This window comes from Canis lupus, chromosome 17 (assembly GCF_048164855.1).
Source record: "Canis lupus baileyi chromosome 17, mCanLup2.hap1, whole genome shotgun sequence".
NCBI lineage: Eukaryota > Metazoa > Chordata > Mammalia > Carnivora > Canidae > Canis > Canis lupus.
This window is the reverse complement of record NC_132854.1, coordinates 32,412,806-32,425,318: the sequence shown is the minus strand read 5'-3', so window position 1 is coordinate 32,425,318 and position 12,513 is coordinate 32,412,806. Positions and strand designations below refer to the sequence as shown.

Sequence of the window (12,513 nt, the reverse complement as noted above, 5' to 3'; positions counted from 1 at the left end):
CATTAGCAATCAGATAAATACAAATTAAAACAAATGAGATATCACTACACATGTATCAGAAAGACCAAAAGGAAAAATAGTGATAGCATCAAATACTGCAGAGGATGAGGAGAAACTAGATGGTTCATATATTACTGGTGGAAATTTAAAATGATACAACCACTCTGGAACATGTTTGGGCAGTTTCCTATCGATATAAACATACAATTATCATATGACCCAGCAACTGAACTCTTGGGACTGCTATTCCAAAAAAATAAAACCTTGTATTACACAAAAACCAGTACATGAATTCTCATAGAAGCTTTATTCAAAATAGCCAAAAGCTACAAATAGCTGTCCACAGGTGAATGGTTAAACAAATTGTGAGACAAATCTCATGGAATATTGCCCAGAAAAAGAAAAAAAAGGAACAAATAATTGGCATACACAATGCCCTGTGATGAATCTCCAGGGCATTGTGTTAAGGTGAAAAAACCAATTCCCAAAAGTTAAATACTATATGATTCCATTTACATAACATTTTGAAATGATAAATTTAGAAAGAAGAACATATTAGTGATTTCCAAGAGTTAGGGATGGGAGGGTAGGACCCAGGTGGCAAGAGGAGGTAGATATGGTAAAAGGGCAAAATTTGGAAACTCTCAAATGAAAAGATTTTACAATAGAAGAAGTTGTTGTTGTTATTGTTGTTGTTGTTAAAAAGCATGCTGGTGGTGCCTGGATGGCTCAGTTGGTTAAATGTCTGACTCTCGGTTTTGGCTCAGGTGATGATCTCATGGTCATGAGATAAAGCCCTGCATCAGCTCCGTGGTTGGTAAGGAATCTGCTTGAGATTCTCTTCTGCTGCTCCTCTTACCATTCATGTTTACACACACACACTCTCTCTCTCTCCTGCCCCCAGAATAAATAAATAAATCTCTAAAAGAAAGCGTGAATAATTTAACTCTTCAATGAGTATTTTGAAGTCATTCGTCAATCTACATAGATAAAAAAAAAATCCACATAGATAAATTTTACTAGACTATGAGAGTAAGCCATTTTACATCAGTTAAATTCCTTCCAATATATGTGAGAAAATCTAAAATAAACAAGGTGAGGGATATTCTTCTGAAACTCTCATAGCATTTTCTATGTGAATATTAATAGTGTATATTCACTCTACTCTGTGATTTTTAAAAATTTATTTAGAATCAAATTCAATAAAATGTTTTTCATTTTTTTGCTCTTCCAGCCTACACAATTGTTCTTGCAGATCTTGTCCTCTGTTCTTTCAGAGGACACATACAGCTGTAAGGAACCTATTTTTCCTCACACTTGACCGGGGGAATATTTGTTCATGTATCCCTTTACATAATTCTGAAATTATTAAATGAACACCAATTTATCTGTGTCTTGAATTATATTGGTCTGAAAAAATATGTACTGCCTTTATTGACATCATTACTACAGATTTAATTAATCTGCCCCTATTGTCACAATTCTATATATAGATGAGTGCCAGTTTAGAAATTAATTTAGCCATGAATTCCTCTAAAATGGTAGCATTTTAAGTTTTTTATTAAATTAATTTTTCTCTATACAAAAGCAATAAAATTTCATTATACAAAACATTTATTTAATTTAAATAAAAAATTAAAATGCTGACTTTTGGAGAAGATGGCACAGTAGGAGGATACTAAACTCACCTCATCCCACAGATACAACTAGATAACATCCACATCAGTGTAAATAACCCAGAAAACAACCGGAAGACTGGCAGAACAGATTCTCCACAGCTACATGTAGAGAAAAGGCCACATGGAAGAAGGTAGGAAGGGCAGAGAAACAGTCAGGAACCAGAGACATGGGACTACATGCAAGAGAGAGGAACATGGAGGGCACAGAGAGAGGAGAGGAACAGATCCCACATATGGCACCCCAAGCATGGGGGACTCACACTGGGAAAACAAATCCACATAACATTTAGCTTTGAAAACCAGAAGGGCCTAATTTTGCAACTTCTTATAATCAGTAAGGCTTAACACATGGAACTTTGGGGATCCCTGGGTGGCGCAGCAGATTAGCGCCTGCCTTTGGCCCAGGGCGCGATCCTGGAGACCCGGGATCAAATCCCACGTCGGGCTCCCGGTGCATGGAACCTGCTTCTCCCTCTGCCTGTGTCTCTGCCTCTCTCTCTCTCTCTCTGTGTGACTATCATAATTAATTAATTAATTAATTAATTAATTAGTTAAACTCACAGACATGGAACTTTAAAAATCAGTAGGCTCAAACCTGGGAAAACAAGGAAGGTTAGAGGAATCTGAGTCCCCACCTTAAAGAAACAGCACAACAAACAGCCCTGCTGGGATACAGCATAGAAGCAGTAATTTGAAAAACATCTGGGATATGTGAGAGGAAGGTTGATTCACTACTAATCTTAGACCTTGTGCTTGAGGGGCAGAGATCTTTTGGAGACTTTTCTAAGAACAAATGACTTAGCAGGCACTTTTTCCTCCCTCACTCCTTGGCTGAGCTATACAGACACCTACAGGAATCAGTGCAGCTCAAACATGCTCTACCTCCCTTCCCAAAAGCATGCCCCGCCCCCCATGTTCTCCTGTGCACATGACCCCCCCCCCATCCCAGTCCAGGTGGTAGTTTCCTGGATGGCTCCCCTCTCACAGAAGACCCACAGAACTTGATGGCACCACATGCTTCCCCACCCACTCACCCTTAGCAGAAATCCATATAAAATGGTGTAGCAAGGCTGGCAGCATGCAAGTAGCCTCAAAAGAGTCAGCACCATTCCAAAGTGATTCTTGCCCCAGGGAAAGGGGATGATAACTACACATACCATATGACTATGGCACCAGCAGTGGCAGGAGGCAGGCAGCTGGTCTGACTGCAGACCCCGACAACCAACAAAAGCTTCTCAAGGGACAACACAAAGAAAGTGCTTTGCAGTTTGGTGCCACCAAAGCTCCAGCAAACACTTGGGTCTGACTCAACTCAAGGCTAAGGTGGTCCCAAACTGGCCCAATAACAATACAGGAACCAAACCCTGCCCACAACAGGCAAAGACAGCCATTACAGAAGACTAGACTGAATGCAAATATGCTTCAGCCACAAGAGTAGGCACATAAAACACTCATAAAAGACAACTCTAAAGTGCCAAGTTCTAGTAAATAGATGACAATGCACTGCAGGGCACTATAGGACCTTTTCTTCATAAGGCCACTACTTTCAAGAGCAGGAGACATAGCTGACTTTCCTAACATAGAAAAATAAAATTTGTCAAAACAAGAAGTCAGAGGAATATGTCCCAAATGAAAGAATAGGAAAAAAATCACATCAAGAGAAAATGAAATGGAGATAAGTAAAATGCCTGACAGAGAATTTAAAGAAATACTCATAAAGATACTCACAGGACTTGAAGAAAGAGTGGAGGACCTCAGTGAGACCTTCAACAACTAGATAGAAAACATAAAAAGGAACCAATTAGAGATGAAGAACTCAATAATTGAAATGTAAAATACACTAGACAGAATACACTAGTAGACTAGAGCAGCCTAGAGGAAGCAGAAGAATGGGTCAGTGATCTAAAGGACAGACCAATGGAAAGCAATCAAACTAAACAAAAAGAGAATAAAGAATGATAAAAAATGAAAATAGATTAAAGGATCTCAACAACACCATCAACCACATAACATTCTCATTATAGGGATCCCAGAAGGAAAAGAGAGAGAAAAGGGGGTAGAAAATGTATTCAAAGAAATAATAGCTGAAAACCCTGAATTTGGAGAAGGAAACAGAAATCTAGATCCAGGATGTATAGAGAGCTCCCAACAAAATCAACCCAAGAAGGTCCACACCAAAACACATAGTAATTAAAGTGGCAAAAAGTAGTGATAGAGAATTTTAAAAGCAGCAACAGAAAAGCAAGCAATTACATACAAGGGAAACCCCACAAGGCTATCAACAGATCTTTCAGGAGAAACTATGACAGACGAAAGAGAGTGGCATGACATATTCAAAGTGCTGAAATAAACAAAATAAAACAAAACAAAAAATCTGCAATCAAGAATATTCCATCCAGCAGGCTATCATTCAGAATAGAAGGAAAAGAATTTCTCACACAAAAGTTAAAGGAACCCATGACCATTAAACTAGGCCTATAAGAAATGTAAAAGAGGACTCTAAGTGGAAAAGAAAGACCATAAGAAGGAAAAAGAAAAGTAGGAAGCAAAAGAGCAGTAAAAAACAGCAGGTAGGTATCTGTAAATATCATTGAAGGGACTCACCAAATAAAAGGATGTAAAGTATGATGCCATATACATAAAATGTGGGGGAGAAGAGTAAAGAATGGTTTCAAATTGAAGTGACTAACAACTTAATATAGACCACTACATGTCTAAGATATATACAAACCTAATGGCAACCACAAATTAAAAATTGATAATATGTATGCAAAAATAAAGACAAAGGAATCCAAGTATATCACTAAAGAAAGCCAACTAACCATGAGAGAAGAGACTAAAGAGAGAAACAGAGAACTACAAAAACAATCATAAAACAAGTAACAAAATGGCAATAAGTATATACCTGTCAATAATCACTTTGAATGTAAATGGACTAAACATTCCAATCTAAAAATATAGGTTGATGGAATGGATTAAAAAAGAAAGACCTATCTATATGCTGCCTACAAGAGACTTACTTTAGACCTAAAGACACCTGCAGATTGAAAGTGAAGAGATGGAAAAGCATTTATCATGCAAATGGGAGTGAAAAGAAAGCCAGGGTAGCAATACTGATATTGGACAAAGTTGACTGTAAAACAAAGACTGTTAACAAGAGCCAAAGAAGGACACTATTTAATGATAAAGGGAACAATCCAACAAGAAGTTTTAACAGTTGTAAATATTTACGCACCCAATATGGGAGCATTCAAATACATAAAGCAGCTAAGAACAAACATAAGGAAAGTAATTGATGCTAACACAATAATAGTAGAGGAATTTAACACCCCACATACAACAATGGATAGATCATCCAAACAAAATCAACAAAGAAACAGTGTCTTGCTATGACACATTGGACCAGATGGATCTAATAGATATATTTAGAACATTCCATCCTAAAACTGCAGCATACACATTTTTTTTCAAGTGTGCATGAAACATACTCCAGAACAGATCCTATGTTAAGCCACAAAGCAAGTCTCAACAAATTCAAAAAGATCAAAGTCATATATGCATCTTTTTAAGACACATCACTATGAAACCAGAAATCAAGCACAAGAGAAAAATCTGGAAAGGACACAAATACATGGAATGAGGTAACCAAGAAATCGAAGAGGAAATTTAAAAATACATGGAAACAAATGCAAATGAAATTAAAAAGTCCAACATTTTTGGGGTGTAGCAAAAGCTGAACAAATGCAAATGAAATAAAAAAGTCCAACATTTTTGGGGTGTAGCAAAAGCTGTTCTAACAGGGGAGTTTGTAGCAATATAGACCTATTGCAAGAAGAAAAAAAAAATCAAATAAACAAGCTACCTTACACCAAAAGAAGCTAGAAAAAGAAAAATGAACAAAACCCCAAACCAGGAGAGGAAAGGAAAAGCAGAAAAGATTAGAGCAGAAATAAATAAAAACAAAAACCAATAGAACATATCAGTGAAACCAGGAGATATTTTTTTTTTTTTAAGATTTTTATTTATTCATGAGAGACAGAGACAGAGAGGCAGAGACACAGGTAGAGGGAGAAGCAGGCTCCATGCAGGGAGCCTGACATGGGACTTGATCCCGGGTCTCCAGGATCCCGCCCTGGGATGAAGGCAGTGATAAACCACCAAGCCACCCGGGCTGCCCAGGAGATGTTTTTTTTTTTGAAAAGATGAATGAAATTGATAAACCTTTAGCTAGACTGATAAAAAAAAAGGGATGACTTGAATAAACAAAATCAAAAATGAAAGAGGATATATAACAACTACAGAAATACAAAAAATTATAAGAGAATATTATGAAAAATTATATTCCAACAAATTGGAAAATTTAGAAGAGATGGATAAATTCCTAGGAACATATAACCTACAAAAACTGAAATAGAAAGAAATAGAAAATTTGAAAACACCAATTACCACCACTAAAATTGAATTACTAATTAAAAGGAAAAAACCTCCCAACAAATAAAAGTACAGAAACAAGTGTCTTTCACGAGTGAATTCTTACCAAATATTTAAAGCAGAATACTTATTCTTTAAAAAAAAAATACTCTTTTCAAACTATTCCAAAAAATAGAAGAGGAGGAAAGCTTCTGAATCCATTCTATGAGGCCAGCATTACCCTGATACCAAAACCAGATAAAGACACCACATAAAAAAAGGGAACTACATGGGCATCTGGGTGGCTCAGTCAGTTGAGTGTCTGACTCAGCTTCAGCCCGGGTCATGATCTCAGGGGTCTTGGGATCAAGCCCCTCATTGCGCTCTCTGCACTCAATGGGAGGCTTGCTTTAGGATACTCTCTATCTATCTGTTGGCCCCTCCCACCACTTCTGCATGCACTTTCTCTAATAAATGGATAATTCTTTTTTAGGAAAGAGAACTACAGGCTAATATCTCTAATGAACATAGATGCAAAAATCCTCAACAAAATATTAGCAAACCAAATCCAACAACACATTCCAAAACCATTCACCATGATCAAGGGGGGTTTATTCCTGAAATGTAAGGGTTATTCAATATCCACAAATCAGTCAACATGATACATCACATCAGTAAGATAAAAGATAAGGACCAGATGATCAATTCAATAAATGCAGAAAAAGCATTTGACAAAGCACAAAATCCATTTTTGACAAAAGCCCTCAACAAAGTAGGTTCAAAGGGAACCTCAACATGATATAGGACACATGTTTAATAATAATATTTAATTATTATTATTTAATTTTTATTTAATATTTAATTTTATTGATAACGTTTGGATATATATTGGGTATAGAGATAATTTTCTATTTTGTGCTGTCAAGTTTTCAAACCTCTCTTTTGATTTCTGTTTTAGATGAAGAAAGTTCTTCTTAATTTTTAAGTTATGTGAATAGCCTCCTATATAAAATCAGAAATTGTAAACTGCACTGAGATATCATATAAGCCCATCATTTTGCAGTTAAGGAAAGTTAGAATCTTAAGAGATTTTATTAATTTCTTATGACCACACCATTAATACCTTGTATTGCCAGCACTTAATCCAAGTCTTTTATTCCTTCAGCTATTAGAAAATTAAGCAGATGAATTATCTCTTTTCTTTCTGAAAGAATGTTAATGAGATGCACTGGCTGTCAGTAACTGAGGGAAAGTCTCCATGCTCATTTTCCATACTCTCTACTCCAATTCAGGCTATGTATGCTTTCCAATTCTCTGGATGGTACCTGATTCTTACAGATCTGAGGATGCCATGACACATCACATGGTAAAGAAAGATAGGGTCTTTGGATGCCACAGGGTTGTACTGATAGCTACAAATATGTGGATGCGAAATTCTATGAATGACCAATACACCTTTCTCAAGCTGGAAGGGAAAAAAAAGACAGCTTTACAGACGATCACCAGATATTTACCTTAATGTCTAATAGATTAAAGCAATAAAGGTAGAAAAAGCAAAGGATTGGTCAATAGAGAGAAGGGGAATATAATGGAAGAATCTCAGTAATTCTTAACGACTAGCAGAACTCTGATGTGTTTCCTTGGCCAACATATGCTCATTGGGTCTGGCAAATACTTCTCTTGGATTCCTAACCACTTCAATTCCTTAAATTTGGCCTACAGGGAAATGTTTCCAAGTCTTCATCCTTTCTATGAGGTTGACAATATTAAACATGCAATTCTATCCTTGGGATGCAAGGATTAACAGAGGCCAACCTTCCTCCATTGCTCTTGCGAACCAGCTACATGGTGAGTGCCAAGCAAAGACCATGTGATATTTTAAAGGCAAGACGGACATTAAAACCAAAAACAGTCCTATCTTTCAACTTGTACCTTTCCACCTACTCAGGCAACATTGGTGATTAAGATTTATTTGATGGGCATTGGAGCAACTCCTTCAGTGAAGGCTGAAGGAATGTGAAGAGAAAGGCAGCATGGCCAGTTACTGCTGAATCTTTTGCTCACTGAAATCATCTAATGAGGACCGTATTGCTGTTTCAGTGCTCTGCTGAGAAGGCAGCTCAAAAGGTCAGGGCAGAGCCACTTCCCGCTTATCAGAATTAGCAACCATTGTCCAAGAACTTGACTTTAAAGTGCTCGATTATCCAGCCAGAGAGGGAAATTCTCCAAGATTATAGAGAAGGAAAGTGTTTTTATGTGACCTGGTTAAAAACCGAGGCAGAATGAAAGGCAGACACAAGGAAGCAAAAGGGCTGACCTTGCAATGAGTTACTAGAAGGAAAGAAGGGGACATAACAAACAATATTTTTAGATGAAACAGAATAAATCAGAAACTTTCTTATTCATTTACTTTATTTGCTATTTATATGGGGTATTCTTAAACAGTTTAATCTCTGAACAAAACTAAAATTATTTTCGCTCCTCCCCTCCCCCACCAAATACATTGAAAAAAAAATCCTTCTCTGAACCATGGTTGCACATCTAATTATAGCATACACTACTTAGTGCTGTGATAGTAACCATTTTAAGGAGATGAAGATTCTCTTTGCTCAGTAGGGGAGGGATGAAAAGGTCTGGTTTTTCAGGAAAATATAGATTGCCAAATGAATGTGACTTGAAATAAAATCAGCTTTAACTCTGCTGGAAACCAGCCCTATGACCTCTTGCTTCCCAGCCCTCCACCACCACACCCACAGGCCTCCATTTCATGTTTCACCCTGGCGGGTCCCCAGGATACCAAGGCTACAGATCTCCCTCCCATTAGCTGCTGGAATCCAGAATATCCATGGCAACCGGTCTCTAACCCCAGGGAGAAGGCAGCAGAATTGAAAGGCTCCATTCTGTTTCTACATCTACAGCTCAGTGAATTGACAGCTTGGTGGTTCCCTTAGTTCCATTAGATTAGGATGCACTTTCTCCTTTCCTTTGTGTCATCTTTTTACCTGTTTAGGTCTCAGCCAAGGTTAAGGAATTTTTCAAATGAGTATTTCCCCGCTCTTCAGCTACTTCTGCACATATCCAGAAGCATTATTCCTTAAACATCCTGGCACTGCAGCATTTTTCTAAATAAAACAAAACATAGTTCTGCTATTGGTCTTTTTACCTTCCTACAAAAACATCCCACATTTGGTGTGCATGTTGTGCAAATTACAATGGATATCTGATTTCAAACAAACCAAGTCCTTTGTGCTACAAGATCTTATAAAAACCAGCAGAGAGATAATAAATACATAGAATTTTATCATGAAATTAAGTTGTAGCATCAAATAACTATAATCATGTTTAAGTGATTGTTTGTGCCACAGATATTTAGACGGGGTAACAGATTGCACAGTGCTCTCACTGTTTGCTGATGGAGGCTGAATAACTAATTTGCACTCCATGCCCTGTGGAATGGCAGCTGAGTCCCCAGTGGATATGGGGAGAACTTAACAGAAGCAGACCATTTGGTCTGCAGAATCAAAACAAGGGAGAAATGTTATGTACGGTACATAATCTACAGTCATATGTTGCATCTATGGTTGCCTAATAATAGGATTATAATATAAGGTCAATCTGCCAGTTAGTGCTATTTGATCCTTTTGTGTAAAGTAGAGCCTTTAATAAAGTCAATAAGGGCTAGAGATTCTCCTCCCAGGGGAATGTATATATATATTCATAAAATGGAAAGTTATATGTGGCATCTCCGGTTGCTCAGTTTTGGCAGAAGACTTAAAGGATGAATATACAGTTGGGATCAAGGACCCCACATCCTAAATGTAGAGGTCCCTAAAACAGTACCTGCGGGTGCACCAAGACTCCTAAAGGGGTCTATGCCCAGAATTAATTTCAGAGATACACACTTTTTTTTTCCCCACAGAATCCCTTTTTCCTCTTTTCACAAGGAGGGCAAATGTCTAACCCATCCCTAACTCAACTTTGGTGTATTGTCTGGGTTGTGAGCAACCCCATGATCCCAAAGAGACAATATATATATCCATGTGTATTAAGCTGTTGCTCATCAAGCCCCAGGTTTGAGTCTCATGGCATATTTTATACAATTTCAAGAATAAAAGGATGACAAATTCCAAGTTTACTGATAACAGATTAATATTATATTTTTGAGTAAAAGGAATATACAGATAGACTACTATATTTACTTGAGCGCTTATTTAGATTCAGAGAATTTTTTTAACTTTTATTCCAAAATTATTGAGTACTCTATCTACTTGACTTTTACTGCTTACTGTCATTCATTAACCTCATCTCTCATCTGTAACTCTTTGCTACCATGTAATTCTTTTATTTGGATTTACTTAATGGGAAGGCATTATAGATTTCCCTGTAAATAATGCCATTAAGGGTTGTAATGAATCTTTCGTAACTGCACACTTACTCATGGTCCAATACTCTCTTTTACTGTCTGCTGATTTCCAACAAATCTTCACTTTCCCTCAATACTGGAAGAAGAAATAGGAGGAGAGAAAAAGGGAGAGGAGGAAAAGAAGAAAGGTCTCATTTCTCCTTAGAAAGCACATTTCTGATAAAAGCTTACTTTCATGGTTAGGATGTATTTTTCAAAATGCATAGTACTTGTTATGCTTTGATCAACTGAGTATTAATAGTTGTTATGATTATACACTTTAGAAGAAATTTCCTAAATAGCACCTTATGATTCCAGGAAATGAAAAACAAATGTGTATTTTTATTGAAGAGAAGTATGACACGATTAAGACTGGAAAGTCCAAAACTTATTTATATGGGGAAAAATCCTTTGGATGAAGTAAAATGGAAAAAAAAAGGGTTCAGAAGGATAAAAGAACAATGTACTATCTTGTATTATTCAAAGAAGTTATTCATTTTCTTGTGGAAGTAATGGTAGGTCACGATGATTTATTTAAAAGAAGGCAGTAGGAATCAAATTACTATGGTATTTAAGTTCCATTAGGTACATCTAAAAGAATAATGTACTATTTTTATTTTAAGATATTGACATTTACAATAAGCAAAAAATCACATCCTTTGGTACTATTTAAATTTATGATTAAAAATCCTAGATATCAACATAAAATGTATAAGGAATACACAATTCAACTTTCAAACTAATTTTAAGTGATCTGCAAATCAGAGAGTTGGAAGATCAGTGCCCTAAGAGGTGTGAACAGTTCTGCCAGTGTCTGCCCATGAGCAACTGCCAGGCTAAGAGAAAGTGGAGAGACTGAGTGAGGTTTTCTTTGGAGACATTTCAATATGAAGTGCTTCTTTCTCCTAACTCCCCATGGGGGACAGTAGAAGATTCTCTTTCCTCACTCGACCAAGTAAGCCACTGTGGCTCCAACTGTAACAGAGAGATGAGAAAGGGCAGTGTGAAGAATTGGTCACAGTTTCAGAATTTGGCAAGGCAAGGTTGGGCAAATTCTCTACCAGACAGATGTGCACCTCATAGGAGAGGGTAGCAGTGGGTCATCCTGAGAAACTCTCTCCAGAAACTCTGAACAAGCAACACAGGGCTGCAGAAAATCTAAGAACCAGAGGCTGTGGGGGCTGGGTTTGAGGGTGATGTGGCCACCAGGGCAGGTAAGCCTGAAGTGAAGGGAAATGCAGCTTGGCAATTCCCAGTCATTAGAAGGTCTCTAAAAACACACAAGAGATCCCTATGAGAAACAGTCAACTTTGGTATCTCTCATAATCAGAGAGCATCATCGTCAATAAAAAATGAACCGGTGAGGAGGAGGAGGAGGGGGAAGGGGAGGGGGAGGATGAGGAGGAAGAGGAGGAGGAGGAGGAGAAGAAGGAGGAGGAGGAAGAGGAGGAGGAGGAGGAGGAGGAGAAGAAGGAGGAGGAGGAGGAAGAACGAATGAACGAACCAGAGTAAAGTCTCTTTTCTTTTTGTCTTACCTGTTTCCTCCCTGGAGGGTCTTCAAAATAGCTGGCTAATGAATGAAAAATAGAGAAGAAACTATTCTTTCCTTTTAGGAAGATCCCAAGAGTTATTAAAAGATTCAATAAAGATATTCAATAAAATATTCCAATCTTTTATTCCCATACTTTTCTTCAATGAAAATACGTATTTCAATTTCAATTTTCCATTTCCTGTGATCATAAGGTATTATGTCTTTAGAAAATTTCTTCTGAAGTGTGTTACCATAAATCTATTAATATTCACTTGATCAAAACATAACCAACAATTATGGGTGGAGAAAAACAAACTGAATTGGAGTTTGGTGTTATATGATTAATAAATAGGACTGAACATTTTATTATCTAAATACAACCAGGAAAATCTTGAGTCCTGCCCAAAGTTTCTTCCAGTGAGTGGGGTATAACAAGAAGAAATAGCAGAAATGAATGGGATAGTGGTGAGAAGCTTTCAGCTCCCACTCTA

The 12,513-nt window shown here is 37.2% G+C and overlaps 1 long non-coding RNA gene across 11 annotated transcripts in view; it reads right to left on the bottom strand.

Moving 5' to 3' along the window:
• The window catches only part of LOC140608011 (uncharacterized), a 261,913-nt gene that overhangs the window by 202,927 nt on the left and 46,473 nt on the right, over positions 1 to 12,513 (bottom strand). For 4 of the 11 annotated variants that reach the window (XR_012009955.1, XR_012009954.1, XR_012009950.1 and 1 more), the window contains one exon: positions 9,092 to 9,211. The exons of 4 other annotated variants lie outside the window; for them this stretch is intronic. This is a non-coding gene — a long non-coding RNA (uncharacterized lncRNA). Of the gene's footprint in view, positions 1 to 3,407; positions 3,453 to 9,091; positions 9,212 to 12,513 lie in introns of all 11 variants that reach the window. 3 more of the 11 variants (XR_012009949.1, XR_012009947.1, XR_012009952.1) reach the window with 2 other exon arrangements.